Below are 13,009 nucleotides of genomic sequence, written 5' to 3'. Positions count from 1 at the left end.
CTGGAGTAGAGGGGCAGCCAAGGGAAGGGAAGAGGCAGGGGCCCTGAAGTTTCCTGATAAGGCGCCATCTTGGCTTCAAGGGCAGGTAGCTGTCTCCACATTCAGGACCTCTGACAATCAGGAAATCTCAGAGGGGATAAAAGCCAGTAAATAGTGATCTCCTTTTGTCTAAGAACTTCCATCCAGGGAATTTCCTGGCGGTCCAGTGGTTAGGACTCCATGCTTTCACAAACAAGGGCCCTGGTTCAATCCCTGGTCAGGAAACTAAGATCCTGCAAGCCCCTAGGCACAGCAGGAAAAAAAAAAAAGTCCACCCAAAAAAGAGGTTTAGAATGGTTACCTCTGGTTGCTTCAACAATGCAAAGTACTCCCTGTACATTCTGAAGCCCTCAGTGTTTATCCCCCATGGCTGAAATTACTGGATAAGGATGGAGGGCACCACTGGAAGAAGATGTGCCATTTCTGATGGGCCATGGAAGATGGAGAAGAGTGATATGCGCTCTCAGCCTGGTTCTGGAGCTTTAAGTAGACAGGGAAAGTTGTTATAAGTCCACCACAGCTACGAGAATAGGCCAAGGGAGCAATGGTAACATCAACTGTAAAAAATCCAGTTCCAGCAGGAGGTGGGAAGAGGCAGTGTTTGGGCTGACTCTAGGTTTCCACCTGTCAGCTTCTACCAGTGCCCAGAGGCTGAGGGATAGACCAAATGATTTCTCTAGCTCCTGCTGACTTAGCTGTCCATAATTTGGAGAGAAAGAGCAGTGGTAAAGTGAGGACTAAGTGTGAACTGGCATTTTTTCTTTTTTTTAAGCAGATAAAGGCTTGTTTTTTATTGAATGAGTGATCTATGTAATTGCCGAGGCCACTCTGAACAGAGAAGAGGGAGAGAACTTTATGTCTTGGTCTCTTCCTCCTTGGACAGTCTTGACAATTTCCTCCTTCTTGGCCTGGAGCCGCTCTTCGCGCTTTTGGGCTTCCTTGGTCTTAGACCTGCGGGCCTCAGCCTGGTCCGCCAGAAGCTTCTTGCGAGCCTTGTCTGCCTTCAGCTTGTGGATACATTCCATGATAATCCACTTGTTTTTGAACACTTTACCCTTCACTTTCAGGTACAGGCTGTGATCACGTGGCGGTCAATCTTCTTAGAGTCACGGTATCTTCTGAGCAGCGGGCGCAGAATTCTCATCCTCCTCAACCAGGTTACCTTCTCGGGCATTCGAGCGTTGGCAGCACCCTTTCTCTTACCTATGCCCATGTGCCTGCCCTTCCGGCGGGCCAAGGTGTATTTCCAGCATCAAGCCCAGGAATGGACTGTCACAGGCTTCCAGATGATCAGCCCATCTTTGATCAGCTTCCGGATCTGCTGATGGGAGCTGGCATTGGCGATTTCATTAGTCTTATTGGGGTCCAACCAGACCTTCTTTCTGCCGCAGCGGAGGACACCGAAGCCAAGCCTTTTCTGAAGCCTGAGTATACTCATGCCTGCGGCCGCAGCAGCAAAACAGTGAACTACCATTTTTGATTCCACTTTGCTTTCCCCAAACCATGTCCCAGACACCGAGCCTGCCCAAGGGATATGTGTGTGTGTGTGTGTGTGTGTGTGTGTGTGTGTGTGTGTGTGTAAATGACCTATAGTTCCCCACCACACTAAAATAAAATTAAAATGCTATTTCTCCCTTACTGCCCCCCACCCCAGAATAGAGAGCTCACTTGTCATGGGACTCAACTTCCTCAGACCTCAACAGAGATACACTCAACTTCACATTTCCAAGGAGACCCTTGACCATTTATGCTCTGATAGACAGACACCCGAAGGCTGAGTCCTCCCTTTCCTATTCTAGGTCCCAGGTCTTGGGCAGATTGCTCATAGGCTCCATCCACTTCAGTCTTGAAGCAACAAAGGGGAAACAATTTGAAGGGCATAAGCCGTATTGCCCCCTGCTTCATGACACTGATCTTCTAACCTATGAACCAAAGTTAGCTGTGAGGACCTGAAGTGGCCCAGGCTGCTCCAGTGCTCTTCCTGCCTCCGACATCTCTCTTCTGGTTCTGCCTACACCCTCTTCCCAGCAACCTTCGTCAAGGTCTGAGAAAGCCTGGTGTAGTAGAAAGAGCCCTACTGTCTTGAGTTCCAAGCTCTTCTTTGCCATTTAACAGCATGTGATTGTGGGAAAATCATTTACGATAAGCCTCAATTTTCCCTGTCTATGAAATGGAAATAATAATAGGTGCCATGCCTGAAGGGTTAAGAAACTTAATAATTGTGATTATAAAACAACACTCAGGACACCAAGTAAAACAGGCTCTTTCATTAGTTGCTAGTGAGTACAAAGCAGGAGCACAAAGTGTTCCTTTTATGAAAAAATATTTTATTTTTATTGGCGTATACTTGACTTACAATGTTGTGTACAAAGTGTTCTTTAACAGGTGAATGGTTAAACTGTGGTACATCCATATCATGAAATAAATAAAAGAAACAAACTATTGATACATTCAAAAACTTGAGTGGATATCCAGAGACTTACGCTGAGTGAAAAAATCCAATCCTAAAAAGCTCCATAGTGTATGACTCCATTTTTTGAAAGAAAAAATTTTAGAAGTGGAGGATAGATTAGTGGTTGCCAAGGGTTAAGAAGGGGGTGATGTAGGCGTGATTATAAAAGAGCAACATGAAGAATCCTTGTGGTGTTGGAACTGTTCAGTATCTTGACTGTAGTGGCAGATGTAAGAACTTACACAGGTAACAATATTGCATAGAACTTAATATACACACATACACAGGTAAAACTGGGGAAATATGGATCGAGCTAATGTCAGTATTCTGGTTGTGATGTCATACTATAGTTTTACAAAATGTTACTACTGGGTAAATGTGGGCAAAATGTACAAGGGATCTCTCTATATTATTTCTTACAACTGCATGTGAATCTACAATTACCTCAATTTTTAAAAAAGGATATGATAGATTATTAATGTTTCTGCTGGGTTTAGGAGAAAGAAGGGGCTGCCCGTGTGTTTCCATTGAAGAATTCCAAAGAGGAAGATTAAAAAATATTATTCCTATTATGGTACATCAATAAAGTAATCATACCTATGGGGAGGGGGGATATTTGTATCTGTTGACCCAATAATTTCACTTCTTGGAATTTACTATAAAAAAATGCACGAAGTTTTAGGATAGGATGTACGTCATGGTATTATTTATAACAGCAGATATGTCTAAATGATTAAAATAGTGGATGAGCTTTATACATCATAGCATATCTAGGTGATGAAATACTCTATACACTTTAAACATACTTAAAAAAATATATACACTGAGCACAATGCCTGGCAGTCAATAAATGGTAGTTCACTTTACTGGTATGTTCTGGGTATTAAAAGAGCTAATGTAGGTAAATGCACTTGACAAACTGTAAAGCGCTTGGCTAGTGCTCTGTGTTGCTATCTTTTGTTTTTTTCCTTTTTTGGCTGTGCCATGTGGCATGTAGGATCTTAGTTCTCTGACCAGGGATCAAACCCATGCCCCTTGCAGTGGAAGCGCAGAGTCCTAACCACTGGACAGCCAGGGAATTCCTCTGTGTTGCTATCTTAATGGCTGTCTCTCCCAGGTCCATCCTAGATGAAGCTGTACTTCCAGCCAGAACACTACCTAAGGAACTCCTAACTGGAGGCATGGGAATGGGGAAACTGACTTCTTTGGGAGTATGAGTCAAAGGATTGGGGCTACTTCCGTTCCAGGAGACTGCCACCCCCTGCTCCAAATCATCAGTAAAACTATGGACATTCTCCCCAGCACACGCACATACTCACATTTGGCCTATAATTCCAGGGGACTCATAGAGTCTTTGACACGGTGTCAGCCCTGATGATTCCATAAAATTAATAGACTCTATTGTATCGACCACTGTTGACTGAGCACCTACTCAGTATCAGGCACTGTCCTAGGTACTTTACACACATTATTTCACTAAACTCTCTTCACCACCTTAAAAGGTTGTTTATCTGCATTTCACAGACAAGGACACTAGGGCTAAAAGAGGTTAAGCGACTTACCTAGGTGGCACAGCTCGTAAACGGCAGCACGGGCATTACACTCTAACCACCACACATACTACATTTAGAAGAAATGAGGAGGAAACTGCACTGAGGCCCACATCTGGAGGAGCCCCGGAAAAATACCCTTTGTTCTTCCAATGCCCCTTGGGTAGACATAGACTTAAACTCATACCAGGCAAAAGAAAAATCTCTGAAGAGAAGTAGGTCCATTTTGAAGTCTTATATCCCATGAGTAAGTTTTTCCATGTGTCTAACCTCTATCCTTTCTGCTAAAATCCAATCCCTTTTCCTCTCTTGTTTCCCGTGGGGATGGTGAATATATGGCATGGTGCCCCTCCATGAAAGGTCCTGAGTCAGGAGGGGATCGAGGAATTTCTCTGTTGAGGCCTCAGTTCCCTTGGTCTCTTGGATCTTCCCCAAGGTATCAAACCAAAAGATGAGGAGCAGAAAATGGACCAGGAAGAAAAGCAGAGAGAGTAGCCTACCCAGACCAAGGAGACCAACTTGGAGGATGGCCTGGGACTCTTTCAGGTCCTAAGTCCTGGGCTCAGGGTGAAGTTAAGGTGGTCAGTTTTCCCCACCAGGCTCAGCAGCCAGCTTCATGTTTGACATTTATCCAGCTGTGGAGGTCTGGCCAGCATCCCTCACGCCAGAGCCTCTTGTTTGTCGCAATGTGACATCTCTATAGAAAGGAGGGATCTGGGGCTTCTGCCACTCTGCATTTATTCCTCCCGTCTCAATACTACCTTGCTGTACTTGCTCAGGACCAGCCAGCCTAATGGGAGGAGCTTAGAGAATAATCTGAGGAAAAAGAATAATCTTATGAGGAGGAGGCTGGGATCCCAAGACAAGGTCCAAAGCTCTTTTCTCTCAACATGAGAGCCAGGAGGGAAACTGGGGCCTGAGTCTAGACATAGATTGGGAACAAGAGGTGTCTTCCCTCCCTCCATCCTTCCTTCCCTCCTCCACGCACTATTCTACCCTGCCAGGGCCTAAGCACGCTCACAGCTCACTTTGGCTTCCCTTGGCCCATCTACCTTATGGACAGGAGAGAGTTAAAGGCATGGTATGGGCAAGCTATAAATTTCCCATCAGTGTGGGGAGAGGAGGACTGTTGGCAGGGAGGGGGTTGGGCTGGGGGGGGGAGGGGGAGCTGGGAAAAAGCCAGGAGGTTGTCTCTAGGTAACAATAAACACTGCAAGCAAGGAGCAGCTGTTACACTTACTCTCTCTGCATCACAATGCTGAAATAACACTAATAAACCAGTGTGCCCAATACACAGGCATATACGCATTTAGGGCCAAGCCCCACTGTACCCCTAGGGCTGCCCTTTGCTCCAGGTCAGGGGCCTTGGTGCCAGTGGACGTACCTGTCTTGGCCTGGCTATACTTATGTGGAGGATGAGGACTGGTGAGTCAGTCTCAGAGGCAGAGTGGCATTCTCAGAGGAAGGGGGTGATTCCAGGTTCAGATCCTGATGGCATTCACTGGTAGGAAGAGGTCAAATGGGGTAACTCTTGGCTGGGAGTTGGGAGGAGGGGAGGAGAGTGAGAAAGAGAAAAGTATAGGGAACAGACAACTACTTACCATGTCTTCTCAGATTGGAGGGCATGAGGTAGCCAGGAGTGGAGTCAGCTGAAGGGAGGTGGAAGAAAACGGGGACTGAGGAGAAGGTTTAAGAGGAGGAACACATGGTATTGAGGAGTGATCCTTGTATCTCCTGGGGCTGAACTCCCTACACCTGCCTACACCCCACCTGGTGCACCCAGGCTCCCCCCTCAGCACCACTTTTATAGCAGAGCCAGGTGATATGTCAGTTCAGTTCAGGATTGGGCTTTATTACGGGTGTTCCAGCAGGGGCCCCTGGCCTCCTGATGCTGCCAGGGAGAGCTGGGGGAGTGGAGCTGATCCCATCTTCCTACACGAAGAGCAGCTGGTCCGTCCCTTCCTCCAATCAAAACTGTCTCTGGATCCCCAGGAGCATCCCGCAGAGGGCCCCTCATCCCAGCTGGACAGCAGAGCCGTCATCGGTGAAAGGAGTAGAAATAGGCAAATGGAAACTTAGGCTCTGTCAGAGAACTCCCCTCCTATTCTCCTCTGAGGTTAGAAGGAGGATATCTATTATGTGTCTGGATACACTGGTATCCGAGATCCCTGTCTCCTTTTGCTGAAACAGGGAGGCCCTTGGGACTGTGGTCAGAAGCACAGCTGATTCTCCTGGTCCACTTTCTGGCCCTGTTCTGCTGATATGACCTCAAACACAGTAGTCTATCATCCCCCTGATTCAGAAAGTCAGGAGAAGATGCACATTGCCCACCTGACCTGTAAGGGAAGAGAAAATCAGCACCTTTGAAGATCATGGTTTCTGTTTCCAGCAAAAGAGTACTGAGACCAAGTAGTGGTAATCCTTCCAGGTTCTGGTCCTATAATAGTGCCTTTTTCTCTTCTTTTTTTTTTTTTTTTAATTTCTAAGTCGTGCGGTGTCAGCTGGGTACCCAGACCTCTGGGCAGGTAAGTGACAGTAGGGAGGAGTAGCTGTGTCTGCCTGGAAAGCCCCTTTCCTGAAAGGTGCCTAGGAGCGCTGAGCTGCCACAGCACAGAACCCTCTGTGCAGCCCATGGATACACTGGGGCAAGAGTAACTAGCCTCTCCTACCCTTTCCTCACTGGGAAGCCTCTCCCTGGGAATGCTCAGCCTCCCTGCTATCTTCTCTCCCATTTCCTTCTCTTCCTTCTTAGCTGGGGCCTCTCCTTGCCCCACAATCCAGATGACAGACCTCTATCCACGGCTCAGAGTGGGGGAGAAATGGGGTAAAAGAGACCTCTAACAGGCCTGGACCCCCTTCCCTTCTGTTGTTTTCATGAGCCACCCCTGTTGCTATGAGCCACCAGAACCTTGAATTCAGGTGAGCTGCCAGCAGCCTTCTCCCTCCCCACAGCCGCTCCAGCCAGGAAGATACGCACCTAAAGGGCCCCAGAGCCCACTGTCTTCCTACTCGCAGGGCCACAGCCCCCTCCTGCATCCCTAGGAATCTGCACCACAGACACACTGGGATGAGTTAGAAAGGAGTGCGACAGACCCCACCATGTGCTCTGTGCTGGAGCAGAGGGCCAGCTGCCTGTACAACAGAGCAGGATCACCAGCCAGGAGAGCCGGCACAACTTGGGCACAGAGCCTTGTTGGCATGTTAGAGGGGGCAGGGGAGGGGATGGGGTAAGAAGGCTGTTTCAGGAGCACACGTCTCCTCCTGGCTCCCTCTCTGGGCACTGTTTCTTCTCCTTGGCTTCTCTCCCTGGGTACTGATGGATATCATGGCGCTGCCACCTCTGAAATATCTTCCTTCACTTCTTCCATGGCTTTGGGAGCTAGAGAGGGGATCTGCATGATAACCTTCGAGGTGTTGAGGTGGGAGGTTCAGACATCCAGCTCTCTCACCAACCAATGGGACACACTGAGGGAGAAGGAGGAAAGGAGCCCCATCAGAGTAAAAGCTAAACCCTGGGCCAGCAATGAGCTCCTCAACAATTCCCTCTTCTCTAGAGCGCAGGGGATTCTAGGTACTGCTACCTCTGCCTTCTGCTTACTTCAATTCTATCCCTCCTTCCCTGCAAAAGCTCAGGGTTTCTTCTGGATTCCAGAGTAGGCTCCAGGCTCTGACTCCAGGGCTGTAGATCTCATACCCTTGGCTAAACCTTGGGAGTATGAGACAGGGCTGGTGGGGATTGAGGGGAGGGAGATCTTGTTCCTTAGAGAAACATCAAGAATCTAGACTGAATGCTTTAAGGGCCTTTTAGCCCCTCCAATATACCTCTAATCTTGGAGTAGGGGTGGACAAGGGGTGAGAAAGAGGGCCTAGAGAAAGCCTGACACCTCCTCTCTTTCTTCACTGCGTGCTCCTCCTCTGCTGCTCTCTGTTTCAGAGGAGAAGCAGCAGCTCTGTAAACAGGAGCCATCTAATAACCCCCCTGAACAATACTCAATATGAACGGCCTGCCTTATGTTATGCAGCCAGCCCCACAGGTGGGACTACAGGCCTCAGTTTCCAAATTTCCCCTCTCTAACTTCTCTCCTCTTTCAGGCTTCTCCCCCATCTCCCCCCACAAGAGAATCTTCCTTTTCAACTCCCTGGCACAGTTTTCCTCCCCCATCCCCACTTCTGCAGGCCCTTGGAAACAGGGGAGGAGCTAGATGGAGTCTATCCAGACTGTCCTGAGGCAATGCAAGGGGGCCCTTCTCATCTTGTTGGTAGTAGAAAAGGCAGAGAATTAGGTAGCCAAGGAGATGACCCTAAGTGTCTAAGACAGGGCAGGGTGAGTCTGGGGGCACTTAGAGAGGTGCATCTTGCTCTTCCCTAGGGACTCTGGGGATATTAAATGGTGTACTAAGATAGAGGAGAAGACAATTCTGGGAGTAAAGGATAAGTGTTGGGGGTTTGGAGGGTGTGACAAAGTTTCTACCCATACTGCTTTCCGCAACTTAGTCTCATGAAGCACAGAACAAAGAATGTTGAATTTTTTGAGGAAGGAAGGAGATGCCAGGAAATGCCATCTTTGGCAACTTGGTGGGCAAGCCACTTCTCTCATCATTCTTTCTTAACTCTAGTGTCTGAATAGTGAAGGAGGTGGGGGTGGGAGACGGGGACAGCTGGAAATGTGCCCCTCTCTCCAGTGTGCACCAACACCGCATAGAGCCAAATGGGGCTTGAGTAAGAGCTTTGGGCCATGGCACCGCGTGAATACAGGGGCATTTCTGACTCAGCTTTCAGAGCCTTGAGTTTTAATTCTGTCTCTCTTCTTGGCTTAGACATGGGACAAGACCACTCCTCGCTACATTTTTTGGCATAATTTTCTCTAGCAGCTTATACTGCAGCAGAGAAACTTGTGATAAGATCTCAGAAAAAGCTCAATATTTAGTCACCATTGGGGGATCTATTTCTTGGTTAAGGAACTGGGGAAGTTAGTGTATCTCCTTCCCTGTGGACCTTTTAGAATATGGTAAAATCTCATGGGAGTGGGAGGTTCTGGGGGATCTGTCTACTTGAAAGCAAGGGAACGGATGAGATGACCTCTGGAACGGGCTGTACAAGGGAAATGTTCCCCCAGTAATGCACCCACCTGACTCCTCTGAGTTGCTTCCAAGACTTAGGAGCCAGAGACGCGAGACTCCAAGCAATAGAGAATAATATTCTGCCTACCATCTTCCCTTGACTTTCCTCCCCACACCCTACCTACTTACATTTCCCTGTGTTCCCAGGAACTCTCCAAATCCAGGAACAAAAGCAACTCCAGGGCAGAATTCAACTGATTTCCCTTCTCTGGGTCTCTGTTTTCACATCTGTAAAATGAATCGTTTGGCAAGATGAGCTCCAGGTTCTCTTCCTTGCAACAGTAAGGGTCTATGATTCATACCCCAAAGGCACCAGCCCTCATTTGCATGCTGTTTTGCATGTAATCTCAACGGCACTTATTTTATGTCTAAACACACAGAAATATCTCTGAACCCTGCCCTTCTCCTCCCTGTCACCACAGTCTCTGGTTCTACGGTCCCTAGTTCCTGTCCTCCCCTTCAAGGACCTCAAATCTCTGTCCCCACCTTCCTTTCACAATTTTACAGCACTCAATGGGACAAGCTCAACCAAACAAAACCTCGGGAACAAGAAAACAGCCTTACCTAATATCCTGGCTGCAATTTTGGGGCCCCAAACTGAGTCAGCTGGTACAGTTCCATCCTTTTTGGAGGTCCTGGCCATTGGGGGGAAATCCTGGTACCTCTCCCCAGTGCCTCCCCTCCTCCTCCACCTTGCTATTCTCCATGCCAGAACGCAAAGTGGCCAGTGATTGATGGGCCTGGGTTCCTGGTAACCGCACCCAGTGGCCCAATCCTCCTCCCTTACCCAATCCCTCCCCTGTCCCTATTCAGAGATCAGATTGTCTCATGTTGGTCCCTGAGGTCCCATTAATTAAAAATACATCCAATTAAATGGCAGGTGAAAACGTGCTATTGGAACTCTCCACCCCCCTGCCCCAGCTTGGTCCTCCCCACCCCCATTTTAAGGCTCAGCTGTGCTTTGAGCTGAGAAAAAAAAGAGAGAGAGAGGAAGAAAGAGGGAGAGAGAAGAGGAAGACATAGAGGTGGGGGTATTCGGCGGGGGAGCTATTTGAACCTCTGCCAGGGTAGCATGTGCCAGCCTGGGAGGGTGGCACTGTGCCCTGGTGTCTAATTTCTGGAGGTGTGAGTAGGTTCAGTCAGCTGGGTACCCACTTCCATTTCCCTTAAAGGGGCAGAGGAAAGTCAAAGGGTGTGTCTAGCTATACTGCCCTCCTTCTGGGCTTGGTGAAGGAAGGAGTAGAAGTATAAATGGTAGAGGGCCCTTAAGAGGGGGTGTGATGTTCAGGGGTTGGGAGAATCTGAGGCTTCCATTCTTGGCATATCCCTGCTCTTCCCTGAACTGCAAGGAAGATAACGAGAAGCTGTTTGGGACCCAGGTGGCAGGGCATGGCTGTGCTCCCGAGCCAGGCTGTACCTACCCCTGCCCACAGGAAAGCTGAGAAAAAAACGGAGCGATGAAGGAAGGAGCCATAATTTGGGTGGGAGCAGATGGGTCAAATAGGATAAAATATACAAGCATGTACATTTGTGTGGGCAGCACCTTATAGGGAAGAAGATCTGGAGGGACTTGTCCTATTTGCCCTTTCTCTAGGCAAAAAGAAGCAGCAGTAGTGTGAAGTCACCTCAAACTGGCAGGCTGTGAGTAGGGCATCTCTGCCCCTCCACATTTATGGTGTCCCCAGCATTTTGTCAGGTAAGGCATCAGCCCCACCCTCCACCCCTCTAAAGCCCTCTGGCCCCAAGCAATGCAAAGCTAGTAGGCACTGAGAGATGTTGGGAGAGGAGCTAGGAAAAAAAGGGTGACTAAGGGTGGTACTCAGAATCCAGGCAGTAGTGGGGGTATCTGCCGACCGAGGGCCCCTGTCTGGCCTCCTTGGCAGCCTCAGTACCTCCTCACTTCACTTTAACGCTAATTGGAGATTTTAATCTGCACTGCTGCACTGCTCGGGGTGCTGGGGGGAGCGCCAGCTGTGCAGCAATTCCAGCAGCACCGACTGTTTAATCAAGCTGTCCTCCTGGGGAGGGGCCCTCGATCATGGGGGTAGGAGGGAGGAGGAGAACCTCTGTCATCTCCCTTAGCCTGTTCAGCCTGGAAGGGCTTCATGGAGACTGAGGGTCAAATATGGGACACCTCATCCCCATAAGGGCTCCACGGCCACTTGGATCCCTAGCAGAGTCATTACACAGTACGGGGGCAGCATGAGGATCAAGGGTCAGAGCAGCCGCCATCCCCATCCTGCTTTCTGAAACTACTGTCGTCGCAGCGCCCCAGAGTGTCCTGGGTGTCCTCCAGCCATTCAGGTGGTAAACATCCTCCAGACCATCTTGAGCTCTGCGGGTTTGTGCTGGGGGAGGTGAAGGGGGCATAGAAGACTGAACTTTCCTAGTCTCTCAGTCTCTCTGAGAGGGTCCTCCCCCCAAAACTCTTTCCTAAGAGAGCTAGTTCTTTAAGAGCTACTTCTCTTAAAACAATTGTAAGAGATTTTTTTTTTTTTTTTTCTCTCTGAAAAACCAGATACCTCCACCCTCTGGGCCAGAAAGAGACTGTCTTACAGGCTGGGGACAGTGGGGTGGACAGCTGGAGCCTGCTACACCTTGAAGGAGAGAAACACATGTGCAAGGTGTTTTGTGACTAGAGCTAGGGGGCTTCCCAGGTTCAGCTGGGAATACAGTGACATGTCAGTCCACTAGGGAAGAGCATTCAGGGTCTCAGGCCATTTTTAAGGAAGAAGAAGTGAAAGAACAACTAACTATTCTTCTGGCTCCTTGGGCTCCTGGTCTCAGGCTCTCTGGGGGGTGTTTCTGACCCCTATCTTGGAGAAAGATCGCAGAGTCCCCCTCTCCCCTCACCCAAACTCTGTCTGCGGAGGGGCAGGAGTTTTAATTGGTCAGCAGTGCCCTCGTGTGGCAGAAACCAAGACTGCAGCCGCCCAAGTGGATGAGCAGCTTTGAGGGATCAGACATCCAGGTTGACAGAGAGGTAGGCAGGGTACCCCAGGTGCCCAAAGCTTACTTACTGCTCAACCACTTCCAGAGACATTTCCTACTTTCTAACACCTACTCTATCCCTCCCTCCATCCCATCCTAACTGCTTCACCTCCAACTCAAGGTGTGTGCCTACCGGGGGAGGGAGCACCTTACCCAGACCTGGCGCTTATTTAGGCCTGCTGCTTGTGCTGTCTGGATTGCAGGGGTGAGAGAGGCATTGCTAAGAGACGAGACCTAAGGTCAAAAGGGTAAGCTGATGTCAACTCCAGTGGCAGGAGAGGCTCTGGCACCCCTGCCAACTCCCTGTAAGTGCCAGACAAGAGCTGCCACCCGAGCTCAAGACAGAGTATTACCTATTGCTGGGTTCTTCCCTGTAGCAATCCGTTCGCTACCCCCTGGAGGGGTCTGGGAATGAATACAGAGAGACTCTTAGAGTCTGAGATCCTTGTCCTCAGGAATGGACACCAGATAAAACCTTTCCCTCAAAAGATTCAAGTGTTCCTCAAGGATGCCAGGCCACTGGACAGAACGCACATCTGGACTTCAGGCTTTCAGCTCGAAGAGAAGGGTTGCCTGTCATTAGACCCTTCCCCTCCAGTGTCAAATACCAACCATTTACTGTTTACTGTTCCCTTCTTTCCACATGCACTAAATGGGGGAAATGTATTTGCTTTGTTTTGTTTTGTTTTGTTTTTTTGTGGTACGCGGGCCTCTCACTGTTGTAGCCTCTCCCGTTGCGGAGCACAGGCTCTGGACGCGCAGGCCCAGCGGCCATGGCTCACAGGCCTAGCCGTTCCACGGCATGTGGGATCTTCCCGGACCGGAGCACGAACCCGTGTCCCCTGCATCCGCAGGCG

The 13,009-nt window shown here is 49.2% G+C and overlaps 1 protein-coding gene and 1 pseudogene across 6 annotated transcripts in view; both read right to left on the bottom strand.

The window, feature by feature from the left end:
* Positions 1-892: 892 nt before the first annotated feature.
* Positions 893-1,531, bottom strand: LOC116745062 (annotated as a pseudogene).
* Positions 1,532-2,023: 492 nt separating this feature from the next.
* Positions 2,024-13,009, bottom strand: part of CDK12 (cyclin dependent kinase 12) — a 64,888-nt gene continuing 53,902 nt past the window's right edge. For 4 of the 6 annotated variants that reach the window (XM_032615391.1, XM_032615393.1, XM_032615395.1 and 1 more), the window contains 2 exons: positions 9,291-9,389; positions 6,503-7,506 (listed from right to left, as the gene is read on the bottom strand). The gene's annotated coding sequence lies outside the window, so the exon portion shown is untranslated. Of the gene's footprint in view, positions 5,691-6,502; positions 7,507-9,290; positions 9,390-13,009 lie in introns of those variants that run through there. The other 2 variants (XM_032615394.1, XM_032615392.1) reach the window with 2 other exon arrangements.

Source organism: Phocoena sinus, chromosome 20 (genome assembly GCF_008692025.1).
Source record: "Phocoena sinus isolate mPhoSin1 chromosome 20, mPhoSin1.pri, whole genome shotgun sequence".
NCBI classification, from domain to species: Eukaryota; Metazoa; Chordata; class Mammalia; order Artiodactyla; family Phocoenidae; genus Phocoena; species Phocoena sinus.
This window is presented reverse-complemented; position numbering and strand designations above follow the sequence as displayed.